Below are 27,038 nucleotides of genomic sequence, written 5' to 3'. Positions count from 1 at the left end.
AGAAACAAAATTTTGACAAAATTTTCTATAGAAACAAAATTTTGACAAAATTTTCTATAGAAACAAAATTTTGACAAAATTTTCTATAGAAACAAAATTTTGACATTTTCTATAGAGACAAAATTTTGACAAAATTTTCTATAGAAACAAAATTTTGACAAAATTTTCTATAGAAACAAAATTTTCTATAGAAACGAAATTTTGACAAAATTTTCTATAGGAACAAAAATTTTTGATTGAAATTCCTTATGGATATAAAATTTTTATAAAATTTTGTATAAAAATATTATTTTGCAAACATGTTCTACAGAAACAAAATTTTAATAAAATTTTCTATAGAACAAAATTTTGACAAAATTTTCTATAGAGAAAACATTTTTGACAAAATTTTCTATATTCTATTTGTATGGAATTTTCTATAGAAATAAACTTTTAGACTGAATTTTCTCTAGAAACAACATTTTCTCTAGAAATAAAATTGTGACAAAATTTTCTATCGAGCAAAAATTTTCTATAAAAATAAAATTAAAAAAATCTATAGAAATGAAATTGTGACGAAATATTTCACAGGCATTGAATATGACAAAATTCTCTATAGAAATAAAATTTTATTTTAATACCAACTTTACTCTCCAAAATGCCCCCGTTGAAAAATTCCAACGGATTGAAATCCGTATAGTTCGATGCCTATTATGAGGTAGAAATGAAGGGAGGAACGCGTGCGGCGATTGGACGGAGTCCTGCTTGAATGTCCATGCTCTGTGGCCGAAAGGATCTCTGTCCAGGGCTTCAGTACTGTCTGATTTCCCGATAATGTTCGGCACGGTCGATGAATACGAGCTGACAGCGCTCATCACCCGTTACAGTGGCCTATACCATTACCAACTTCGGTGCATGAGTTCTGATGGCCAATAGATGGTGTAAATTTTCAGTTGACCTCTTTGGAAAGTTAAAACTACTCTAAGGTGTAACTTTTCAGCTGTAAACCCTATCATTTTGTTTGTTCACAAACATAAATTTGCTATGGCTTCTCGTGGGAGACAACCAAATTCAGTAACTGGCCACTTTCGAAGGTACTCCGTGGCTCTTTTCAGTCTTTTTCTGCATTTTTTCAGCTCTTGCTTTTGTTGGAACTTCTATTGCTTTAGTCTAAAATATTGACCTAATATGAAAGATTATGCAATCTAAAATTTAGAATATAGAATTTCTGATGATGATGAGAAGGCAAATTTCTTTCAAATACAGAAAATTTAATTAAAAGAAAATTAATCATTTTAGCTTAAATTTTATCACTATGGACTGAATAGTCAAAGTGAGCTTGATACATCGGGCTGCCTTCAAACCTAGCTTTAAAAATTTTTTTCTTTGTGTTAAGGACATGAATTGTTAAAATTTCCGTCCCTTCGATAAAGACGTATCTCTTTGAAGAAAATCCAATTTCCCTTAGTATATCGGAAAAATAGAATGGAAATTCTGTGTCCTAATTTTAATATTATTGATCCTAGATTTTACCTAGATACACTCAAAAAAAAGTGAACTCTCTATTTCACTAAAGCCAATTTAACTTTATTTTAGTTCTTGGAATTATTATGTTTGAAGAAAGTTTCCTCTACTCTAATAATTTTTTGTGTACTTTAGTTAAATTAACTAAAACCGAGAAAAAAAATGTACACAAATGAAGGATAAAGATTAACTAAATTCGTGTCTTCCACAAAATAGTTCAATATTTCTTTAAATTTGTAAATTTTACAACAAATGCGTTCATCATGAACTTCGTATGTTACTAAAGACATTCTTGCAATTTTGAACTCCAATTTTTTCCTTCAAACTACAAAATTTTCTTTAACAAGTGAAAAAACCTAATTATGTCTAATAAATTTTCTTGAATTTGTTAAAAAATATTTACTGATTTTTATGACATCGTCGTGATGCCAGCGTTTGTTATACTGTTTAGTTAAAATTTTCTCAAAATATTCAAAATTTTCTAAAATTAACCGAAATTTTTCTTCCTGGTGGGTTCACTGTTTTTTCAGTGTAGGACCCTAAGAATGCCCATTTTAAAGAAATCACATCTCTGACTCGTAATCAATATTAAAATTCTTAAGGGTGTATCAAAATCATTGGATCCAAGTAAACTTTTTTGGAGTGCACTGAAATCACTGAGTGTATAAATTGAATTTCAATTGAACTATAACATGTCCTTTACAATTAAATTACCATATTCAATAACCAATTCTCCGAAATATAGGAAAATTTATTAATGGCAAAGAAAACTGAAAGAGATACACATATTCATAATTTTCTATGGAAATATGATTACTTCGTATTTTGTATGGTAGTAGATGTGTGTTTGCCATTAAATGAAATTAAAATGTCATCATGATAATGTCTAAATTTACAAAGAATTCCAAGTAAATATTAACACTACTATAGAACAGCCCATCAAACATAGTAATTACTCTATGTATGTACAGAGTATAATGTGTCGAAAAAAAAGAAAAAATCATACATGTATATATAGTTGAACAAATTTCAATTATCAGCAATAACATCCTTTATATGACAAAGAAAACAGTTATTAAAATACATATGTATGTGTATGCGAACAAATGAAAACAACCAACTCCCCCACCCAAAACAAAGGAAATTTTAGTAATCGAATAATTATGACCTTAAGGTAAATATTTCAATAGGACAAATAAAACAAAAATACAATACAGACATAAATATGTACGTGTTCGTACGTATATAGTAATTATAATCCATAAAAAATGATAAAATAATTATTGTTTTGTGCTGTTGAAGCTACTCCTTCAAAGCAAAGAAAATTAAAGGAGAAGATATAGCCATATTCTATTAAATGCAATAGTCATATACGAAGGCAGTAAATGGCTATTTTTGAAGAAATAGCTTAAGGTATCAAATTTTCTATAAAAATAAAATTCTTACAAAATTTTCTGTACAATAAAAATTAAAAAAAAAACAAAATCTGCAAAAATAAAATTTTAACAAGTTTTTTCTATAAAAATTATTGCTTGAAATGATTTTCTATAGAAATAAGGTTTTGAAAAAATTTTCTATAGAAATACAAATTTGACACAATCTTCTATAGAAATACAAATTTGACAATCTTCTATAGAAATAAAATTTTGAAAAAATTTTCTATAGAAATACAAATTTGACAAAATTTTCTATAGAAATACAAATTTGACAAAATTTTGTATAGAAATACAAATTTGACAAAATCTTCTATAGAAATAAAATTTTGACAAAATTTTCTATAGAAATAAAATTTTGACAAAATTTTCTATAAAAAGAAAATTTTGAAAAAATTGTCTATAGAAATAAAATTTTGACAAAATCTTCTATAGAAATAAAATTTTGACAAAATTTTCTATAGAAATAAAGTTTTGACAAAATTTTCTATAAAATGAGAATTTAGACAAAATTTTCTATAGAAATAAAATTTTGACAAAATTTTCTATAGAAATAAAATTTAGAAAAAATTTCTATAGAATCAAAATTTTGAGTAAATTTGCTATAGAAAAGAAATTTTTACAAAATTGTTTATAGAAATAAAATTTTGAAAAAATTATCTGCAGAAATTTTCTATAGAAATAAAATTTTGACAAAATTTTCTATAGAAATAAAATTTTGACAAAATTGTTTATAGAAATAAAATTTTGACAAAATTGTTTATAGAAATAAAATTTTGACAAAATTGTCTATAGAAATAAAATTTAGACAAAATTGTCTATAGAAATAAAATTTAGACAAAATTTTCTATAGAAATAAAATTTAGACAAAATTTTCTATAGAAATAAAATTTAGACAAAATTTTCTATAGAAATAAAATTTTAACAAAAATTTCTATAGAAATAAAATTGTGAAGAAATTTTCTATAGAAATAAAATGTTAACAAAGTTTTTTATAAAATTAACTTTGTGACAAAATTTTCTATAGAAATACAATTTTGACAAAATTTTCTATACAAAGAAAATTTAGACAAAATTTTCTATAGATATACAATATTGGCAAAAGTTTCTAACGCAATAAAATTTTAAGACTAATTTCTATTGAAATAAAATTGTGAAAAAATTTTATATAGAAATAAGGTGTTAACAAAGTTTTCTATAAAATTAAACTTGTGGCAAAATATTCTATAAAAATAAAATTTTGACAAAATTTTCTATAGAAATAAAATTTTGACAAAATTTTCTATAGAAATAAAATTTTGACAAAATTTTCTATAGAAATAAAATTTTGACAAAATTTTTTATGGAAATAAAATTTTAACAAAAATTAATATAGAAATAAAATTTAAATTCTGACAACATTTTCTAAGCATTAATATTTTTACAAAATTTTCTACAGAAATAAAATTTAGACAAAATTTTCTATAGAAATACAATTTTAACAAAAATTTCTATAGAAATAAAATTGTGAAGAAATTTTCTATAGAAATAAAATGTTAACAAAGTTTTTTATAAAATTAACTTTTTGACAAAATTTTCTATAGAAATACAATTTTGATAAAATTTTCTATACCAAGAAAATTTTGACAAAATTTTCTATACAATGAAAATTTAGACAAAATTTTGTATAGAAATACAATTTTGACAAAAGATTCTAAAGAAATAAAATTTTATCAAAAATTTCTATAGAAATAAAATTGTGAAAAATTTTTCTAAAGAAATAAAATTAATTAACAAAGTTTTATATAAAATAAATATTTGGCAAAATATTCTATAAAAATAAAATGTTGACAAAATTTTCTATAGAAATAAAATTTTGACAAAATTTTCTATAGAAATAAGATTTTGACAAAATTTTCTACGGAAATAAAATTTTAACAAAAATTAATATAGAAATAAAATTTAAATTTTGACAACATTTTCTAAGCATTAATATTTTTACAAAATTTTCTATAGAAATAAAATTTTGACAAAATTTTCTATAGAAATAAAATTTTGACAAAATTTTCTACGGAAATAAAATTGTGACTAAATTTTCTATGGAAATAAAGGTTTGACAAAAATTTTTATAGAAATAAAATGTTGACAAAATTTTACATAGAAATAAAATTGTAACAAAAATTTAAATTTTAATAATAATTAATATAGAAATAAAATTTTGAAAAGAATTTCTATAAAAATAAAAATTTATTTCTATAGAAATTAAATATTGAAAAAAATTTCTACAGAAATAAAATGTTGACAAAATACTATATAGAAATAAACTTTTGATAAAATTTTCTATAGAAATAAGATTTTGTCCAAAATTTCTATAAATATAAACTTTTGATAGAATCTTCTATAAAAATAAACTTTTGTGAAAATTTTCTATAGAAATAAAATTTGGACAAAATTTTCTATAAAAATAAAATTTTGAAAAAAAAAATCGATAGAATTAAAATTTTCACAAAATTTTCTATAGAAATAAAATTTTGAAAAAAATTTTCTATAGAAATAAAATTTTGAAAAAAAATTTCTATAGAAATAAAATTTTGAAAAAAAATCTCCATAGAAATAAAATTTTAACAAAAATTAATATAGAAATAAAATTTTTTTAAAAAAAAATCTATAAAAATAAAATTTTATTTCTATAGAAATACAATTTTGACAACATTTTCTATAGAAATAAATTTTTGACAAAATTTTCTACAGAAATTAAATTTTGACAAAATAGTATATAGAAATAAACTTTTGATAAAATTTTCTATAGAAATAAAATTTTGAATAAATTTTCTATAGAAATACAATTTTAGTAGAATTTACTATAGAAATAAAATTTTGACAAAAGTTTCTAAAGAATTAAATTTTTTTACAAAATTTTCTATAGAAATAAAATTTCTACAAAATTTTAGGTAGAAATACAATTTTAATAGAATTTACTATAGAAATAAAATTTTGACAAAACTTTCTATGGAAATAAAATTGTGAGAAAATGTTCTATAGAAATAAAATTTTGACAAAATTTTCTATAGAAATAAAATTTTAACAAAAATTAATATAGAAATAAAATTTAAAAAAAAATCTGTAAAAATAAAATTTTATTTCTATAGAAATAAAATTTGACAACATTTGCTATAGAAATAAAATTTTGACACAATAGTATATAGAAATAAACTTTTGATAAAATTTTCTATGGAACTAAAATTTTGACAAAATTTTCTATAGAAATAAAATTTTCACAAAATTGTTTATAGAAATAAAATTTTGACTTAATTTTTTGTGGAAATAAAGGTTTGACAAAATTTTTTATAGAAATAAAATTTTCACAAAATTTTCTATAGAAATAAAATTTTGACAAAAGTTTCTAAAGAAAAAAAATGTGTACCAAATTTTCTATGGAAATCAAATTTTGACTAAATTTTCTATAGAAATACAATTTTGATAGAATTTACTATAGAAATAAAATTTTGACGAAATTTTCTATAGAAGTAAAATTTTGACAAAATTTCCTATAGAAATAAAATATTGACAAAATTTTCTATAGAAATAAAATTTTGACAAAAGTTTCTAAAGAAATAAAATATGTACCAAATTTTCTATAGAAATAACATTTTAACTAAATTTTCTATAGAAATACAAATTTGATAGAATTTACTATAGAAATAAAATTTTGACGAAATTTTCTATAGAAGTAAAATTTTGACAAAATTTCCTATAGAAGAAACATTTTGACAAAATTTCCTATAGAAATAAAATATTGACAAAATTTTTTGTATAGAAATAAAATTTTGATGAAAGTTTCTAATGAAATAAAATTTTGACAAAATTTTCTATAGAAATAAAATTTTGACAAAATTTTCTATAGAAATAAAATTTGGACAAAGTTTTCTATAGAAATAAAATTTTGACAAAATTTTCTATAGAAATTCGGTTTTGATACAATTATCAAATCAATTTTTGACAAAAGTTTTTTAAAGAAATAAAATTTTGACATACTTTTCTATAGAAATATAATTTTGACCAAATTTTCTATGGAAATAAAGGTTTGACAAAATTTTTTTATAGAAATAAAATTTTGCTAAAATTTCCTATAGATATAAAATGTTAAAAAAAATTTCTATAGAAATAAATTTTTGACAAAATTTTCTATAGAAATAAAACTTTGACAAAAGTTTCTATAAAAATAAAATTGTGACAAAAGTCTCTATAAAAAGAAAATTCTCACAAAGTTTTTTTTTCTGGTAGCGCAAATTTATACCATCTTTTATTGCCCACACTTTGATAGTGTACCTCACAATATTTGTTGAAGACATCTTTTGCCAATATTTCAATAATAAAAAAGCTAAACAATTGGATATAAATAATAAAAGGATATTCATACATACAAACATTGAAACAATAGGAAGTTATATTTCTATGTTTGCTCTAGAAATGTGTGGGTGTATATGCTTACACGCACTCAATGCCGAGACGCATAATATGATGTTCTCGATATGATTTATGAGTGACAGTTAACTTGAATTGCAGGTGAAGAATTCTTCCCCCTTATTGAAATATGAGTACTACTAGGATATAAATAATATCTCGATTATGGGAGGGTGAATTGTAATTGAGGGTAAATAAAGTAGGCGGGTGGTGTTTGTTTTTTTTTTAGTTTTTCGATTTCCTACAAAAGTCTAGAAATGTTCAGAGTTGGATTGTTAAGTGTTGGAATTTGGGGCTAATTTCGACCCACATATGTCAAATAGGTATAAGTATAGGGTATGAAGTGTCTTTGTGGGTTTCCAAAGCAATCACAAAGGATATCAATTACATGTAAAAGGAAATACATGGTCAGCACTCACATGCATGGACACTTTCTTCTGTCAGAAATGCCATAACACACTCATATCCATGGATAACTGCTCGCTATAAATGTTTATCGAAATGCATGGCATGCCGTCAAAGGATAACGTGATATGAGTAAATCCTATTCAAAGGATAGAAAATGTATAAAAATAGAGGAATTTCATTTGGAAATTTTCTAGTGTTGTTTTTGTTGGTTTTTTAGAAGAAAATTAATCTAAAGAAAGTAATATATAATTCCCAGCAAAAAAGTTTGGAAATTGTTCCAAAGCACAACATTAAAATCAACCAGTAAGGAAAGTCTAAAGTCGGGCGGGGCCGACTATATTATACCCTGCACCACTTTGTAGATCTAAATTTTCGATACCATATCACATCCGTCAAATGTGTTGGGGGCTATATATAAAGGTCTGTCCCAAATACATACATTTAAATATCACTCGATCTGGAAGAATTTGATAGACTTCTACAAAATCTATAGACTCAAAATTTAAGTCGGCTAATGCACTAGGGTGGAACACAATGTTAGTAAAAAAATATGGGAAACGTTTAAATCTGAAGCAATTTTAAGGAAACTTCGAAAAAGTTTATTTATGATTTATCGCTCGATATATATGTATTAGAAGTTTAGGAAAATTAGATTCATTTTTACAACTTTTCGACTAAGCAGTGGCGATTTTACAAGGAAAATGTTGGTATTTTGACCATTTTTGTCGAAATCAGAAAAACATATATATGGGAGCTATATCTAGATCTGAACCGATTTCAACCAAATTTGGCACGCATAGTTACAATGCTAATTCTACTCCCTGTGCAAAATTTCAACTAAATCGGAGTTAAAAATTGACCTCTGTGGTCATATGAGTGTAAATCGGGCGAAAGCTTTATATGGGAGATATATCCAAATCTGAACCGATTTCAAGCAAATTTGGCACGCATAGTTACAACGCTAATTCTACTCCCTGTGCAAAATTTCAACTAAATCGGAGCAAAAAATTGGCCTCTGTGGGCAAATGAGTGTAAATCGGGCGAAAGCTATATATGGGAGCTATATCTAAATCTGAACCGATTTGGCTGATATTTTGCAAGTTTTTCGAGACTCATAAAATATTCGGATGTACGGAATTTGAGGAAGATCGGTTGATATACACGCCAATTATGACCAGATCGGTGAAAAATATATATGGCAGCTATATCTAAATCTGAACCGATTTTTTCCAAAATCAATAGGGATCGTCTTTGAGCCGAAACAGGACCCTATACCAAATTTTAGGACAATCGGACTAAAACTGCGAGCTGTACTTTGCACACAAAATACATCAACAGACAGACAGACAGACGGACAGACAGACAGACGGACATCGCTAAATCGACTCAGAATTTAATTCTAAGCCGATCCGTATACTAAAAGGTTGGTCTATAATTACTCCTTCTTGGCGTTACATACAAATGCACAAACTTATTATACCCTGTACCACAGTAGTGGTGAAGGGTATAAAAATGTCCTCCAAAAGATGTTTTTTAGTTTAACTACACAGGAAGAGAAAAGAGAACTCTTTGTTCAGAGTGTATGACTTGTCCAGAACAAAATTCTGAATATTTCCGATTAAAACTTTAAATTATATTTTTAATTTGATGAAAATCTTCATTCGATTAAAATTTGTAATTGTGACAATTAATATTTTAATTAAAACCCTAAAAAATTTCAAACATTTTCTTATAAAAATTAATTTACATTTCAATTAAAATGGCCCAGGAAAATTTTTCATATAGCTGGGAATTGCCCATATTGCGTATAAGGACATACTTTAATTAATTACATAGGAAGACCCCATGACTGACCCTTTCACCTAAAGTCTATTTAATTTTTCCTTATTGAACATAGTTTGACGACAATAGCATTTTACAAGTTTTCAACTTGTACGTGTGATCAAAGGAACTGCCAGGCAATTACTCAGTAGGCTAAGGATATTCATACACATTTGTACATACCCATACAAATATACCACACAAATGACATTTTGCAGTTGATTATTTAGCAAGGACATGAATTATGTATGCATGTGTTTGTCCATATATGTATGTATGGATATGATGGTATACACTATGTATGTAATGCATATAAAATGTTGTGGGTGCTGTCATTGGAGATGTTCTACGATGCATTTGTATTATAGGCATAAAACGGATATTTACACCCTTTAACATGTCTAACAGGACAACAATGTTCATGTTAAGCAACATGCAATAAATGAATTTTATATGTGTATGTGTATACAAAATATCATCGGGACCCCATGATTGTACTGGTTACAATTAAGAGATTTGTCAAAGGAACGTAGATAATCTGTTTACATATATAAATCTTTTTTTTTTTTATTCATCGACCGATATATATGTAAATTTAGAGACATTTTATTTTGTTGGAAATCCTTACAAATATTTATAGATTTTATAATTTTGCTTTGTATTACAATAAACGTTTAGGAATTTCGACTACAAGATTTCTTACCCTTAGTATACGATTTTTTTTTGGTTATATTGAAGTCATTTTGTCTTTTGCCTAGATTTAAGGTGATTGGATTTTAAAAGTGGGTTTCTTCCGTTAATTGAAATTAGGCCCACTTGTCTTTTATAAATCTACCTCACTTCTTAAGTATATCCCACCAAAAAAAATTGAAACATTTATTTTTAAGAACATGCCGGGATCCTCCATCAATTTTTTCCACTTCCAATGAAGTTTTTTTGGACTCATCTTTGAAAATAAAAATAATGAAAATAAAATTAAAAAATTTTCCCCAGCCGGTATTTGAACCTGGGTCTAGTGACTTTTTTCACATCCATGGAAATTCATTTGAGAATGTTTTGCAAATTACGAAAATTTAAAATTTTTTAGAAAGTAATGCCTTTTTGAATGCCAATTTGAATTGGCGTTTCCAAACTACGTATGTCTGGCTAAGTGTGCTAAGGCGTTCTGTTTTCTATCGAAATAAAATTTTGACAAAATTTTTTATAGAAATAAAATTTTCAAAAAATTTTCTATAAAAATAAAATTTCGACAAAATTTTCTATAGAAATAAAATGTTGACAAAATTTTCTATAAAAATCTAAATTTTGACAGAATTTTCTATAAAAATAAAATTTTAACAAAATTTTCTATAGAAATAAAATTTTGACACAATTTGCTATAGAAATAAAATTTTGACAAAATTTTCTATAAAAATAAAATTTTCACAAAAATTTTCTATATAAATAATATTTTAACAACATTTTGTATAGAAATAACAATTTGACAAAATTTTCTATAAAAATAAAATTTTCACAAAAATTTTCTATAGAAATAATATTTTGACAAAATTTTGTATAGAAATAAAATGTTGAAAAAATTTTCTATAAAAAATAAAATGTTGACAAAATTTTCTATAAAAAATAAAATATTGACAAAATTTTCTATAGAAATACAATTTTGAAAAAATTTTCTATAGAAAAAAAATTTTGACACAATTTTCTATAGAAATAAAATTTTGACAAAAATTTTCTAAATAAGTAAAATTTTGACAAAATTTTTTATAGAAATAAAATTTTGACAAAAAGTTTCTATAAAAATAAAATTTTGACAAAATTTTCTATAAAAAATAAAATGTTGACAAAATTTTATAAAGAAATAAAATTAAAAAAAAATTCTATAAAAATAAAATTTTGAAAAAAATCTTTAAAAATAAAATTTTCTATAAAAATTAAATTTTGACAAAATTTTCTATAGAAATAAAATTTTGACAAAATTTTCTATAAAAATTAAAATCTTGAAAGAATTTTCTATAGAAATAAAATTTTGATAAAATTTTCTATAAAAATAAAATTTTCTATAGAAATAATATTTTGACAAAATTTGTATAGAAATTAAATTTTGAAAAAAAAAAAAATCTATAGAAATAAAATGTTGACAAAATTTTTTATAAAAAATAAAAGGTTGACAAAATTTTCTATAGAAATACAATTTTGAAAAAATTTTGTATAAAAAATAAAATGTTGACAAAATTTTCTATAGAAATACAATTTTGAAAAAAATTTTCTATAGAAAAAAATTTTAACACAATTTTCTATAGAAATAAAATTTTAACAAAATTTTCTATAGAAATTAAATTTTGACAAAATTTTCTATAGAAATTAAATTTTGAAAAAATTTTCCTAAGAAATAAAATTTTGACAAAAATTTTTATAGAAATAAAATTTTGACACAATTTTCTATAGAAATAAAGTTTTGACAAAATTTTCTATAAAAATAAAATTTTCATTCGTTTTGTTTTGTTATTGTTGGTTTTGTTCTTTAAGCATTGTTGTTGTTTTTTGATTTCAGCTTAAAACCATGCATTGACTAAACTACAAGTATAGCTTAACCAACAGAGGAAAAGAATATTTGTCAAATTTATTTGTGCAAAGCCCTATAGACTGCAAGATGGTTGGATGGACGCACGTTTCGGAATTACCACATTCCTCATCAGCACCCTCTACTTGCAGCAAAACTATCAATCAATTAGCAGAATAAATTCAGGAAGTTCATTAAACCCAACAATGAACCACACTTGAACCTTCCGATGAACCTTCCGATGCATGATAGCCGATATGAAATATGTTCGTACAAACATATCTCTTTTCCTATAAAATTTTCACAAAAATTTTCTATAGAAATAATATTTTGGCAGAATTTTCTATAAAAATAAAAATTTAAAAATAAAATTTTCACACAAATTTTCTATAGAAATAATATTTTGGCAGAATTTTCTATAAAAATAAAATTTTGATAAAAAATTTCTATAAAAATAAAATTTTGACAAAATTTTCTAAAGAAATAAAATGTTGAAAAAAAGTCTATAAAAATAAAATTTTGACAAAAAATTTCTATAAAAATAAAATTTTGACAAAATTTTCTATAAAAATAAAATTTTGACAAAACTTTCTATAAAAATAAAATTTTTACAAAAATTTTCTATAGAAATTATATTTTGGTAAAATTTTATATACAAATAAAATTTTGAAAATAAAAATTCTATAGAAATTAAATTTTGACAAAATTTTGTATAAAATTTTGAAAACATTTTCTATAAAAAAATAAAATGTTGACAAAAGTTTATAAAGAAATAAAATTTTGAAAAAATTTCTATAAAAACAAAATTTTGACAAAAATTTTCTATAGAAATAAAATTTTGACAAATTTTTCTATAAAAATAAAATTTCGAAAAAATTTTCTATAGAAATAAAATTTTGACAAAATTTGTTATCGAAATAAAATTTTGACAAAATTTTTTATAGAAATAAAATTTTGACACAATTGTGTCAAAATTTTCTATAAAAATTAATGTTCACAAAAATTTTCTGTTGAAATAATATTTTGGCAGATTTTTCTATAGAAATAAAATTTTGACAAATTTTTCTATATAAATAATATTTTGACAAAATTTTGTATAGAAATAAAATGTTGACAAAATTTTCTATAAAAAATAAAATGTTGACAAAATTTTATATAAAAAATGAAATGTTGAAAAAAAAATTCTATAAAAACAAATTTTGACAAAAAATTTCTATAAAAAATAAAATGTTGACAATATTTTCTAAAGAAATAAAATTAAAAAAAAAAAAAAAAAACTTCTATACAAATAACATTTTGACAAAATTTCCTATAAAAAGAAAATTTCGACTAAATTTTGTATAGAAATAAAATTTAGACAAAAATTTCTATAGAAATAAAATTTTGACAAAATTTTCTATAGATAAAAAATTTTGACAAAATTTTCTATAGAAATAAAATTTTGAAAAAAGAATTCTATAGAAATAAAATGTTGACAAAATTTTCTATAGAAATTAAGTTTTTACTAAATTTTGTATAGAAATAAAATTTTGAAAAAAAAATCTATAGAAATAAAATTTTGACAAAATTTTGTATAGAAATAAAATTTCTACAGAAATAAAATGTTGACAAAATTTTCTATAAAAAATAAAATGTTGACAAAATTTTCTATATAAATTAAGTTTTGACAAAATTTTGTATAGAAATTAAATTTTGAAAAAAAAAAAAAATTCTATAGAAATAAAATTTTGACAAAATTTTCTATAAAAAATAAAATGTTGACAAAATTTTCTATAGAAATTAAATTTTGACAAAATTTTGTATAGGAATAAAATTTAAAAAAATAAAAAATACTGTAGAAATACAATTTTGACAAAATTTTCTATAGAAATAAAATGTTGACAAAATTTTCTATAGAAATTAAATTTTGACAAAATTTTCTATAGAAATAAAATTTTGACAAAAATTTTCTATAGCAATAAAATTTTGACTAAATTTGCTAAGAAATAAGATTTTGAAAAAACTTTCTTTAGAAATAAAATTGCGACGAAATTTCTTATAGACATAAAATTTTGATTAAATTTTCTATAAAAATAAAATTTTGATAAAATTTTTCTATAAAAATACAATTAAAAAAATCTAATAAAAATTAATAGTATCAATTAATTTTTTCATTGATACTATCATTTATGTGATTGAAGACATTTCAATTAAACAATTAATTGGATCAATTAATTTCGCCATTGAACCAGAAAAAAAAATTTTGTTTGCTTAGAGAGAACCGAGATAAAAATTTAATAAAAACTATAGCACTAAAAAAGGCATTCATGAAAAAAGCACAACACGTAAAAAAGGTAGCACAAAAATGTAAAAAATTAATGCATTTAGTGGAGAATCCGGTTTACCTTCTACAGAAGGCATATTTTTGCATATTTTCGGGCGTTAAAAGTGTACGCTTGAAAACGCTTTGGTTTGAGAAGTTACAACTACTCAAAATTATAATACTTGACGGATTAGTTAGGTTTTATATGCATCGATCACTAAGGGATATGGGATCACTAATAGAAAAAAATACCTTCCACAATCGTGAACGGATGGTGACAAAATGAAACGGAAACGTTCACAAAAAAGGAAGGTTCACGATTTCGTCCCGTATGCTCTCAATTTGACAACACATTTGCACCGATTACATCCGTAATTTGAAATGAATCGAGAAGAAAACTTCACGAAAACTATTGCACTGAAAAATAAATTCATGAAACATGACAAAAAGGTAACACAAAAATATAATAATTATAGCATATAAACCCAACGATCATTTTATGACTATTGCATTCAAAATCATGTTCCTGGCAGAACTCGGTTTACCTACTACAGTCAAATTTCTGATTACACTACAGTCTACAAGATTGTTCTGGCTGAAATTTCGACAATAGTCGGTTACTAAAATCTACACAAGCATTTATTTAAGCTCTTAAGTACTTCACCTAGTGGGTGTAAATAAATCATTTGCCGGTCGTTATAATTGGTATTCACTTGCCATCGATTCTTTAAGATGCTAAGATTCTCTTTTGCCATGACGCACAAAGATGTATACAATTATCTTGGAAAATTTCATAGTTCAACCCCCATCAAGCAATTGATAATGACAGCTGACCTTTTAGTGTTGACAAGTCTAATGATGAGATGATGCCTCTAAATAAAATTCCATCCTATTTATAATAATCAGCTTTGTGAAAAAGTTTTTAGCTCTTACAATTAGCTGTCATATTTAGATTTTTAATGAGTTCACTTTGGCTACTTTCTAACACTATTTCTTCCTTCTTGTCTTATTTTTGTCTTTGCAGATAATCAAAGCTAATATAATTTGGCAATTTATCATCATTAGAATCAACAACAAACAAAAAAAAATCAGCAACTTTAACTGAAAATCAAAAGACCAACAACAGCAAAGTGTTTACCGAGAAAACAACACCCGGAGAATACACACACAGTAAGTTTAAAATTTTTACAAATACCTTCACTTTAAAAAGGAACTTAAACTAAGTGCCTGTTTTTAAATTCATATAAAATATGTGAAGTTTTCCTTTTTGTCTCTCTAAGGTAAGTTTGTTGTGTCATTCTTTTACTTGGCCTATGAAGAATTTTATGAGCATCTTTCTAACAGACAGTCCACCTAAGGGACGACCCACGTGTTTGTGTTATGGCAACATAGTCCGAGAGAAAAACAGGACATTGAATTATAAACCCAAGACCATAGCGAATGTTGACTTTTCTGCTGCCATTTGCTTTTATTGATGATGTTCTTGATTATTCTTACGCTTGACGTTGCATAAGTAGGCTCATTTGTTTAAGGGCTAGTTTTTTTTTTTGTAATATTTGTCCATTAAAAATTTAAAGAGCATTGAAAGCTTAGCAGGTATAACACGAATAAATGTCTTAAATTTTACTATCCCATATTGTTTCGTCAACTTCAAAATTCAAAGTTTTAGCATCAAATTTGTTTTAAAGCCAAATAGAGAGAGGTAATATCTATAAAGTATACGAAAGTACAATAATTGTTCAATGGATATGTCTGCACAAGTTAAAAGTGGCGACCTAAGGATACACAACCAAAAATAGAAGCTAGACTATACAAAAATTTGGCAAAATTTTCTATAGAAATACAATTTTGTAAAAATTTTGATCAATTTGTCTGTAGAAATAAAATTTTGATAAAATTTATAGAAATAAAATTTTGAAAAAAAAATATCCATAGAAATAAAATTTTGACAAAAATTTTCTATAGAAATAAAATTTTGAGAAAATTTCTGTTGAAATCAAATATTGACAAGATTTTCTATAGAAATAAAATTTTGACAAAATTTTCTTTAGCAATAAAATTTTGACAAAATATTCCATAGAAATAAAATTTTTACAAAATTTTCTATAGAAATAAAATTTTGACAAAATTTTCTAGAGAAATAAAATTTTGACAAAATATTGTACAGAAATAAAATTTTGACAAAACTTTCTATAGAAATAAAATCTAGACAAAATTTTCTTTAGAAATAAAATTTTGACAAAATATTCTTTAGAAATAAAATTTTGACAAAATTTTCTATAGAAACAAAATTTTGACAAAATTTTCTACAGAAATAAAATATTTATTGTTGTTTTTGATCTCAGCTTGGGTTTATAATTCAATGTCCTAAACAAATTTGCAAGCATATCTCTTTTTTTTCTTTGTCAAACTCAAATCGATTTGAATGTACTTGGCTGGAAAAGAGATATGCTTGCAAAGTTGTTTAAACCGAAAGATTTCTCTTCGTTAATTTTACGAAGAATTCTTCAATAACTATTCTTCGTGAATTCTTCATTAAAATAACGAAAGTTTCATTCATTTTCGTAATTTTGTTAGCATTAAATTTGTTTTAAAGCCAAATATAGAGGGGTAATATCTATAAAGTATATGAAAGTACAACAATTGTTGAATGGATATGTCTGCACAAGTTAAAAGTGGCGACTCAAGGATACACTACCAAAAATAGAACCTAGACTATACAAAAAATTGGCAAAATTTTCTATAGAAATACAATTTTGTAAAAAATTTTGATCAAATTTTCTGTAGAAATAAAGTTTTGACAAAATTATCCAAAGAAATAAAATTTTGACCACATTTTCTATAGAACTTTGATAAAATTTCCTATAGAAATAAAATTTTGACAAAATTTTCTAGAGAAATAACATTTTAACAAAATTTTCCATAGAAATTAAATTCTGACAAAATTTTTTTTGAAATAAAATACTGACAAAATTTTCTACAGAAATAAAATTTTGACAAAATTTTTTATAGAAATAAAATTTTGAGAAAATGTTCTATTGAAATAAAATTTTGACAAAATTTTCTATTGAAATAAAATGTTGACAAAATTTTCTAGAGAAATAAAATTTTGACAAAATATTGTATAGAAATAAAATTTTGAAAAAATTTTCTATGGAAATAAAATTTTGACTAAGTTTTCTATAGAAATAAAAATTGAACAAAATTTTCTATAGAAATAAAAATTTGCAAAATTGTCTATAGAAATAAAATTTTCACTATAAAAAAATTTTGCAAAATTTTCTTTTATTTATTTTTTATTTCTATAGAAAATTGTGTCAACATTTTATTTCTATAGAAAATTGTGTCACAATTTTATTTCTATAGAAAATTTTGTCAAAATTTTATTTCTAAAGGAAATTTTGTCTATATTTTATTTTTATAGAAAATTTTGACAAAATTTTATTCCTTTAGAAAATTTTGTCACAATTTTATTTCTATTGAAAAATTTGTCAAAATTTTTGTTTCTATAGAAAATTTTGCCAAATTTTTTTATAGTGTAGCTTCTATTTTTGAGTCGCCATTTTTAACTTGTGCCCAAATAAAATTGACAAGCATACTTTTCCTCTGTTGGTTAAGCAACACTTGTAGTTTAGTCAATGCTAAAACCATGCATCGTTTTAAGCTGAGATCACAAACAACATTAATGATTGAGGAGAAATCAATAATAACAAACAAAACAAATAACATTTTAATAACATTTTGTGTAGATATAAAATTTTGACAAAATTTTCTATAGAAATAAAAATTTTGAAAAAATTTTCTTTAGATATAAAATTTTGACAAAATTTTCTGTAGATATAAAATTTTGACAAAATTTTCTATAGAAATAAAATTTTGACAACATTTTCTATAGAAAAACAAATTTTTTACATAATTTTCTATAGAAATAAGATTTTGACAAATTTTTTTATAGAAATAAGATTTTGACAAAATTTTCTATAGAAATTAATTTTTTACAAAATTTTCTATAGAAATAAAATTTTGACAAAATTTTCTATAGAAATAAAATTTTGCAAAATTTTCTATAGACATAAAATTTTCTATAGAAATAAAAATTTAACAAAATATTCTTTAGAAATAAATTTTTGACAACATATTCTATAGAAATAAATTTTTGACAAAATTTTCTTTAGAAATAAAATTTTCACAAAATTTTCTATAGAAAGAACATTTTGACAAAACTTTCTATAGAAAGAACATTTTGACAAAACTTTCTATAGAAATTAAATTTTCAAACAATTTTTTATAGAAATAAAATTTGGAAAAAATTTTTATAGAAATAAAATTTTGCAAAATTTTTTGTAGAAATAAAATTTTCACAAAATTTTATATAGAAATTAAGTTGTGACGAAATTTTCTATAGAAATAAAAAAATATCAAAATTTTCTATAGAAATAAAAATTTAACAAAATATTCTTTAGGAATAAATTTTTGACAAAATTTTCTATAGAAATAAATTTTTGTAAAATTTTCTATAGAAATAAAATGTTGACAAAATTTTCTTTAGAAAGAAAATTTTGACAAAACTTTCTATACTGATCATTACTTTTGATCCGATTTTCACACAGTCTTCTTAATCAGCAGCGACAATGAGCTATAATTTAGTTGATGCTCATTTTCATGGGGCTTATATTCATAATGAGGCGTTGCCTCATATTCGGAGTCATATTTCATTTGGGTTTTGGGTCCCATTTTTATAACGTTCATTACAATATGTCACACAAGCCACGTAAAACTCAATAGCGTTGATCCAATTTTCACAAGGTCTTTTAAATCAAAAGCGGAAGTGAGCCATAATTAAGTTTTGGGGTTTATTTTCATGCTCCAGTTACATTTGGTTGGGTCTCATATTTATGAGGCTTATATTCATTGTGAAGTGTCGCCACAAATTAGAGGCTCTGTTTCAAATGGGATTTTGTTGCTTATTTTCCTGGGGCCTATTTTCATACGTCACGAGAAAAACTGTCCCACAAGCCGTTTAAACTTCAGAAATTTTGATTCGATTGTTACACGGTCTTTTAAATCAAAAGCGAAAATTAGCTATAATTTTATTTTGAGGTAGATTTTCATTCTTCAGTAAAATTTTGTTGGGGTCATATTCATTAGGATGTGTGGCCCACATTTGGGACCCTGTTTCATATGAGTTTGTTGGGCTGATTTTGGGCTGGGGAACGTTTTCATAATGCCCGAGTTTAATCCGATTTTCACCAACTCCGAAACTAAGACAAAAAAATATTCATGGATTTTTTATGGACAATTATATTATTTTATTATATTATTATTATTTTTTTTTCTTTAAAGTAAGATATATTTTTAATTTAATTGAAAATAGTAATTTATATTTCTACAGTTTAATTTTTATAATATTTTTAATTTAAATTAAATTCTTTACGATACAATTTTTTTTCTTCTTTAAAGTAAAATATATTTTTAATTTAATTGAAAATAGTAAATTATATTTCAACAGTTTATTTTTATAATATTTTTATCCAATTTAAATTAAATTAAATTATATTTGATACAATTTTATAAGATCTCTTTTGAGTTACTTAAAAAATAATTATTAATAATTATTTAAAATTTAGAAATAACCAAATTTATTTTTTTTTTAATTGTATTATATTACCTATTTTATTTATTATTTTAATTGTTTTCCATTAAGTGTAAGATATATTTTTAATTTAATTTAAATTACTAAATTTAATTAGTATATTTTTTTATCAAATTTTAATTAAAATTTTATAATATCTCTTTTGAGTTTATTAATAAAAATAATAATTTAAAATTTAGAAATAGTAAATTTAAAAATGTTTCATATTTCTTGCCAACTCAATGCCACCTTTAAATCATACACCATGCCTTCTGTATAAAATCTTTTCCCTCTCCCTCCCTTACCATAACTGAGTATTGTTTTTGGGACCTCCTTGTGGCAGATACGTCTTACGGCATCGTCTCAAATGCCAATAAGTCATATAAGCTGTTTTGTGGTGGTTATGGTCGCAATGGTGATTCTGATGGGTGATGGCATTGATGCCGAACATGACAATGATGAAATTTCTTTGCCGAGTAGGGGTAATGTCTTGGGTGGATTCTTTGCATTATTTTCAAGGGAGTTGAGAGTGTCTAAAATTGCCTGCTTTTTACCATCTTTGGTTTTCTTTGAAAAGAAAACGCCTGTATTTTGAGTGATTACTTTCTAAAGGTTAGACATTGAAAATGATTCACAAACTTTACAAGCCATCTTCGAGAATATGGGACGGTGGAAGAAGACGGCGATGAAGGTTTCAGTTAACGGTGTGAGGGTGTTGTAACTGAATTGTATGACAGTTAATGTAAACATAGACATCACAAGAGCGAACATCATTTCATTTCAACATTCATGTAGAGACCTTCTGCCTTAAAATCCAAATAATGGGGTAGGGTATATGAAGGCCTAAATGTTGCCACTGTCGCTTGTCTAATATTTCCACTTTTCATAAAGCGTAGGCCGCTGAGATCTCTTAATGCTACTGTTTCGTCGGATGATTGTTCAAGCAGCCAACAAGTCAGCCAGTCAGCCACTTAGTCCTTGGCTGGCTGTTATACTGTCGTCTAAGTTGTCATGCGGTTGTTTAACCGTGTTTGATAATGGCTTGAAATTGTGGTTTGCATATTTTATAAGCAATTACATTTACCGCTTTTAACACAAATACGCAGAAATGTCTGCCAAACACATGTACACACGTTCGTGGACACATACATACACATCCCCATGCTAAAATCGAAGGACCAAACACGCACACATTCATATGTATGGAATGGAGGTTTACTTTTACCATCCCCCCCAGCAAACCACTTCCTTAAGAAATCTTACAGCTTGTCCTCAACTACCTGCATGAATTGCTGTGTTAATCTTCTGCATGCAAAAATCCCCTTTCTTTTAGACGAACGTTAAACTTTTATTTACTTCAAGACGTGTTTATTGATAGGCCTATTTTGTGCTACTTGGGTATCCGTTTCCGTTTCCCTTTTTTTCTCCCTGATGATTTGTACCATGTAACATCCATGTGGGATATATCGTTCTTAGGTATGTGTGAGTGTGTATGTGTGTGTATTTATGTTGTGTGATACCTCATCTATCATTTTTGCGTATAGAATGGAGCGACATTTTTCCTACGTTCCACCTCATATTTGGTAGTCCAGGTGAGTTCCCTCCTTCCATCCATTCGAATGTGATTAAAATGACTTTTGCTTAGACCACCAAGCTTCTAGAATTTGTTCTGCCATGACTATTTTTAAAAATCCTGACAGATGTTTAAAATTGCTGCAATTTCTTTTTGTCACTTTTTCTATGTGTGATACTAGCAGATGATGGATAGGTGTTATAAATGGGATACTTTTGTATAAATCGGCAAATGATGAAAACCATTTTGGAAAGTACTAAATTAAAAGAAGCCAGCCAGACGAACGGTGAAATTCAGAACTGGTATTGAAGCATACAAATTTACCCTAAAACTAAATTATGACTCACTTTCGTTTTTGATTTAAAAGACCACGAGAAAATTGGATTAAAAGTAATGAAATTTTCCTGGCTTGTTGGCTTTGTTTCTTGGGCGGTGTGAAAATAGGCCGCAGGAAAATGATCTCCAAAATTCAAATGCAACAGGGCTACGAATGTTGGGTGATCCTTTTTTATGAGCCCCAACAACAAGATTATAGCTCATTGTCGCCTTTCACAATCAATCGGACAAAAGTAATAAATTTAGGTTCATTTAAATTTTGGAGCTAATTTTCATGCGGCCCATAGTAGGTTTTCTTCGGCAGTATAAAAACATTTTACCAACAATTTACCCACAAATTTAAATTTAAAATTTACAAAAAAAAATTTTAAAAATTTACAAACAAAAAAAATTATACCCTTCACCATAGGATAAGGGGGTATATTAACTTTGTCATTCCGTTTGTAACACATCGAAATATTGCTCTAAGAGCCCATAAAGTATATATATTCTGGGTCGTGGTGAAATTCTGTGTCGATCTAAGCATGCCCGTCCGTTCGTCAGTCTGTTGAAATCACTTCCGAACGAAACAAGCTATCGACTTAAAACTTGGCACAAGTAGATGTTATTGATGTAGGTCGGATGGTATTGCAAATAGGGCATATCGGTTCACCGACCCGGCTGAAATTTGGTACATTGAGTTAGTATATGGTCTCTAACAACCGTGCAAAAATTGGTCCGTATCGGTCCATAATTATATATAGCCCCCATATAAACCGATCCCCAGATTTCACCTCCGGATCCTCTTGAAGGAGCAAAATTCATCCGATCAGGTTGAAATTTGGTACATGCCAGATAAACCGATCCCCAAAAATAATCTACCAACATTTTATTGCCATAGAAAATTTTTTCAACATTTTATTTCTATAGAAAATTGTGTCAAAATTTTATTTCTATAGAAAATTTTGTCAAAATTTTATTTCTATAGAAAATTTTGTCAAAATTTTATTTCTATAAAAAATTTTGTCAATATTTTATTTCTAAAGAAAATGTTGACAAAATTTTATTTCTATAGAAAATGTTGACAAAATTTTATTTAAAAAAAAATTTTGTCTAAATGTTATTTCTATAGCAAAATTTTACTTCTTTATAAATTTTTGACACAATTTTATTTCTATAGAAAATTTTGTCAAAATTTTATATCTATAGATAATGTTGGCAAAATTTTATTTCTATAGAAAATTTTGTCAACATTTTATTTCTTTAGAAAATTTTGACAAAATTTTATTTCTTTAGAAAAATTTTATTTCTATAAAAAATGTTGTCAAAATTTTATTTCTATAAAAAATGTTGTCAAAATTTTATTTCTAAAGAAAATTTTGACAAAATTTTATTTCTATAGAAAATGTTAACAAAATTTTATTTTTAAAGAAAATTTTGTCTAAATTTTATTTTTATAGAAAATTTTGTCAAAATTTTATTTGTATAGAAAATTTTGTCAAAATTTTATTTTTGTAGAAAATATCGACAAAATTTTATTTCTATAGAAAATTTTGACAACATTTTATTTCTATAGAAAATTTTGACAAAATTTTAGTTCTAAAGAAAATTTTGACAAAATTTTATTTCTGAAGAAAATTTTGACAAAATTTTATTTCTAAAGAATATTTTGGCAAAATTTTACTTCTATAGAAAATTTTGTCAAAATTTATTTCTAAAGAAAATTTTGTTAAAATTTTATTTCTTAAAAAAATTTTGTCAAAATTTTATTTCTTAAGAAAATTTTGTCTAAATTTTATTTCTATAGAAAATTTTGTCAACATTTTATTTCTATAGAAAATTTTGTCAACATTTTATTTCTATAGAAAATTTTGTCAAAATTTTATTTCTATAGAAAATTTTGTCAAAATTTTATTTTTGTAGAAAATTTTGTCTAAATTTTATTTTTATGGAAAATTTTGTCATAATTTTATTTCTATAGAAATTTTTGTCAAAATTTTATTTTTGTAAAAATTATGGTCTCTAACAACCATCCAAAACTTGGTCCACATCTAAATATTAAAATTTAAATTTTTAAAGATTTTGAAATTACAGAGAATTTTGTCAAAATTTTATTTCTTTTTTGATAGTACGAGAATTAACATTTTTGAAGATGTTGACTCAGTATTGACTTTATAGAAAATTTAGTCAATTATGGGCAAGTTTTCCCGTTGTGTAGAAGTAACAACTTTTCCTTGTTGGCGCAAACTAAAAATATTTAAAACTTCGACACATTTACAATTCAAGGGATATTTATACATCTAAATAAATTGTCTCTATTAGGAGTGATCATAAAATAATAAATAAAATTCTAAAATAAAATAACATATCATTTATTTCGACGAAAAATCGTTTTCATAGAAGCCATAACAATTTGATCAAACGTTGCAAAATAATTTTTTTGGTAAAGTTTTTTTCAAATTTTGGTCAATTATTTTTGGCTCGGGTGGAAACCGTGTACAGGTCCCCTCAAAATATTATGAATCGATAACTTTGGAATAACACTATCATTTGGGCGAAAATACAACGAGGTAAAAAGTATTGTAACACCAAGACAATATATTTTTGCCCAAACGAAATCACCCTTAATTTCGTGTATACGATACAACAGTTCATGTAAAAGTTACAAATTTGCACTTGCGGGGTGAACATTAGTAAGGCTTTTAATTAAAGAAGCATGAAGGCGTAAAAAATACTATCCAAGACAATTGCTAGTAAACTTGTTAAAGTGCTACAACTGAACTGTCTACATTCTTCGTTAGCTGTTCCGTTGGCTAGATCCTCATATCCTTTCTCACTGCAATTGCTTTTGGCATAGTTTTCTCGTCTGAAAGCGAACTTATAATTTACCTTCTATATACAAAATTATAATTTACTAACTAAATTAGTTTAATATTAGAAAAGTTTTGGATAAAACTAACACAGAAAAACAAATATAAAGCTACGTGTAGTTAAGGTAAGGCTTCCTACTTCCTGTTATCGGTATAGGTTAAACAAGTTAAGACCTATGGTGGGTGGGCTAAAGGAAACGTGTATGCATCGTTATTTTAAAGATGTTCACACATCCTGTCAAATATATGAGAGTGATGGTTGTTGAAGTGCTAAAAATTTCTCTTGGTCGTTGTTTTAATCTTGAACTGTTAATGGCTGCTATAAATTTTCCACAGAAATAGAATTATGAGAAAATTTTCTATAGAAATAAAATTTTGGTAAAATTTTCTATAGAAATAAAATTGTGTCAAAATTTTCTATAAAAATAAAATTTAGACAAAATTTTCCTTAGAAATAAAATTTTGTCAAAATTTTCTAAAGAAATAAATTTTTGTCAAAATTTTCAATAGAAATAAAATTTAGACAAAATTTTCTATAAAAATAAAATTTAGACAAAATTTTGTATAGAAATAAAATTGTGTCAAAATTTTCTAAAGAAATAAAATTTTGTCAAAATTTTCTATAGAAATAAAATTTTGTCAAAATTTTCTACAAAAATAAAATTTTGACAAAATTTTTTATAAAAATAAAATTTAGACAAAATTTTCTATAGAAATCAAATATTGACAAAATTTTCTATAGAAATCAAATTTTGACAAGATTTTTTTTAGAAATAAAATTTTGACAAAAATTTCTAAAGAAACAAAATTTTGTAAAAATTTTCTAAAGAAATAAAATTTTGACAAAATGTTCTATAGAAATAAAATTTTGAGAAAAATTTTTATAGAAATAAAATCTTGACAACATTTTTTGTATAAATAAAATTTAGACAAAATTTTCTATAGAAATCAAATTTTGACAAAAATTTCTATAGAAATCAAATTTTGACAAGATTTTCTTTAGAAATAAAATTTTGACAAAATGTTCTATGGAAATAAAATTTTGAGAAAATTTTTCTATAGAAATAAAATATTGCCAAAATTTTTTAAAGAAATAAAATTTTGTAAAAATGTTCTAAAGAAATAAAATTTTGACAAAATGTTTTTTTTTTTTTGTTTTATCGAAAATCTTATAAAATTTTTGTTTCTGTAGAAAAATTTCTCAAAATTTTATTTCTATAGAATATTTTCTCAAAATTTTATTTCTATAGACAATTTTCTTAAAATTTTATTTCAATAGAAAATTTTGTCAAAATTTTATTTCTATAGACAATTTTAACTAAATTGTATTTCTTTAGAGAATTTTGTCAAAATTTTATTTCTTTAGAGAATTTTGTCAAAATTTTACTTCATTAGAAAATTTTGTCAAAATTTTATTTCTATAGAAATTTTTTTCTTTAGACACTTTTGTCAAAATTTTATTTCTTTAGAATATTTTCTCAAAATTTTATTTCTACAGAATATTTTCTCAAAATTTTGTTTCTATAGAAAATTTTGTTAAAATCTTACTTCTATAGAAAATTTTAACAAAAATTTTATTTCTGTAGAAAATTTTGTCAAAATTTTATTTATATAGAAAACTTTGTAAATTTTTTTTTTCTATATACAGATTTTGTTATTTTTTTTCTATATAAAATTTTTTGTCAAAATTTTGTTTCTATAGAATATTTTCTCAAAATTTTGTTTCTATAGAAAATTTTGTTAAAATTTTATTTGTATAGAAAATTTTGTTAAAATTTTATTTGTATAGAAAATTTTGTCTAAATTTTATTTCTATTGAAAATCGTATCAAAATTTTATTTCTATAGAAAATTTTGTTCCTATAAAAAATTTTGTCTAAATTTTATTAAAATTTTGTCAATTCTATATAAAAATTTCATTTCTATAGAATATTTTCTAAAAATGTTATTTCTATTGAATATTTTCTAAAAATGTTATTTCTACAGAAAATTTTGTCAAAATTTTATTTCTATAGAAAATTTTAACAAAATTTTATTTCTATAGAAAATTTTGTCAAAATTTTTATACCCTGCGCTACACTATGGAACAGGGTATTATAAGTTAGTGCATATGTTTGCAACTCCCAGAAGGAGACGAGATAGACATATGGTGTCTTTGCATCGACTCAGGGTCGGCCCCCGA

The 27,038-nt window shown here is 24.0% G+C and overlaps 1 protein-coding gene across 1 annotated transcript in view; it reads left to right on the top strand.

Moving 5' to 3' along the window:
- The window catches only part of Lar (tyrosine-protein phosphatase Lar), a gene marked incomplete in the record, with an annotated part of 1,210,349 nt that overhangs the window by 229,084 nt on the left and 954,227 nt on the right, over positions 1 to 27,038 (top strand). The window contains 1 exon segment of the mRNA XM_075293564.1: positions 15,492 to 15,637.

This window comes from Haematobia irritans, chromosome 2 (assembly GCF_050003625.1).
Source record: "Haematobia irritans isolate KBUSLIRL chromosome 2, ASM5000362v1, whole genome shotgun sequence".
Taxonomy (NCBI): domain Eukaryota; kingdom Metazoa; phylum Arthropoda; class Insecta; order Diptera; family Muscidae; genus Haematobia; species Haematobia irritans.
The sequence above is the reverse complement of the archived record's forward strand: the minus strand, read 5'-3'. Positions and strand labels throughout refer to the sequence as shown.